The following is a 1,942-nucleotide window of genomic DNA, read 5'->3' as shown; positions in this document are numbered from 1 at the left end:
GGTATATATCAGTATGTAGTGTCTCTACTTTAAAGAGTCCTCTCCTGCTGATGTCCAGGTGTATATCAGTATGTAGTGTCTCTACTTTAAAGAGTCCTCTCCTGCTGATGTCCAGGTGTATATCAGTATGTAGTGTCTCTACTTTAAAGAGTCCTCTCCTGCTGATGTTCAGGTGTATATCAGTATGTAGTGTCTCTACTTCAAAGAGTCCTCTCCTGCTGATGTTCAGGTGTATATCAGTATGTAGTGTCTCTACTTTAAAGAGTCCTCTCCTGCTGATGTTCAGGTGTATATCAGTATGTAGTGTCTCTACTTTAAAGAGTCCTCTCCTGCTGATGTTCAGGTGTATATCAGTATGTAGTGTCTCTACTTTAAAGAGTCCTCTCCTGCTGATGTTCAGGTGTATATCAGTATGTAGTGTCTCTACTTTAAAGAGTCCTCTCCTGCTGATGTTCAGGTGTATATCAGTATGTAGTGTCTCTACTTTAAAGAGTCCTCTCCTGCTGATGTTCAGGTGTATATCAGTATGTAGTGTCTCTACTTTAAAGAGTCCTCTCCTGCTGATGTTCAGGTGTATATCAGTATGTAGTGTCTCTACTTTAAAGAGTCCTCTCTTGCTGATGTTCAGGTATATATCAGTATGTAGTGTCTCTACTTTAAAGAGTCCTCTCCTGCTGATGTTCAGGTGTATATCAGTATGTAGTGAACTAAACATTTGTTACCCGCATCAGAATGTCTCGAAAGGAAGCCAAGGTCCACGGTCTTCCGGGCGGAATAGCGCAGAAAAAAAAGAACGTGACAGAGTTCTGTCTCGGCTAGAATCTTATTATACGGTGCATCGGTTAGTCGTACAGCAAAATAACAAAAATTGTGCAACTTTACCGTTGCCACTTCTACTACAAGTACGCCTTAACACACTCATGGGAAACTTCCTGCTGTTAGTCACCTTTTCTGCGCTGTAGATATTCCGTCGGCCCAACGGCCAACACACACACACACACACAGCACACGTACACGACACACGACACACACACACACACACACACACACACACCACACACACACACACACAACACACACGACCACACACACAAGATGTCTTCCAGGTCAACACTTATCTGTGCAAACGGTGACACAATACCACGTCTCCACAGGTTTTTGTAAAGGTGACTCCCCGGAGTATGTCCTTGTCTATACTTCCTGACCTGTACGGAGTCTTCAGTCTTTCAGAGTTCTAACAGGCCCCCCAGCCCTTCACCTTTATCCGTTCTCAGTAAGTAATAACCGAAAGGAAAATAGTTAAATCTAAAAAAATTTATACAAAAGTTCAAAGCGGACTAAAAAATACTTTAACTCGTATGTGTAATTACAACACAATTATATAAACAATGTATAACTTCTTCATTCTACTATTTTGCTTCGGGTTCAAAGGGCACAACCGGTATAAGGTAATATGAAAATCTTAAACGACGCCCGGACTAAGTTTTGCTGGTAGCCCGGCGTAAACCGGGGGCCCGGTATCAAACCTGTACCTGTGGGGAAATATCACGACATAACACACACACACACACGACACACACACACACACAAACACACACACACACAACACACACCACACACACACCCAGATAGTCGGACTTCGCACGATGGAGAGAGGTACTTTGTGAAACCCACGTCGTAAGTCACACCTCGCCGTGTCACGTCTGACATCCCCGCCCTGAATCACAGGTCGTCTCCTACTGTCCGAACCGGCCAGTGATAGGACAGAGGGAAGTACCTCCAGAAGGGGGTCCTGTCTCGACCCACACGCCCCTGTGCAAAAAGTAGACCTTTGGGGATAATTTTTACAGGCGATAACTACAAAAGGTACACAAAGACGAGACTTTTGCGGCAGCGTAGCCTGAGGAAACAATAAGTTTTTTTTTACTTGTATCACCTGTAG

This window comes from Notothenia coriiceps, unplaced genomic scaffold (genome assembly GCF_000735185.1).
Source record: "Notothenia coriiceps isolate Sejong01 unplaced genomic scaffold, NC01 NC01_scaffold00031966, whole genome shotgun sequence".
Taxonomy (NCBI): Eukaryota; Metazoa; Chordata; class Actinopteri; order Perciformes; family Nototheniidae; genus Notothenia; species Notothenia coriiceps.
This window is presented reverse-complemented; position numbering follows the sequence as displayed.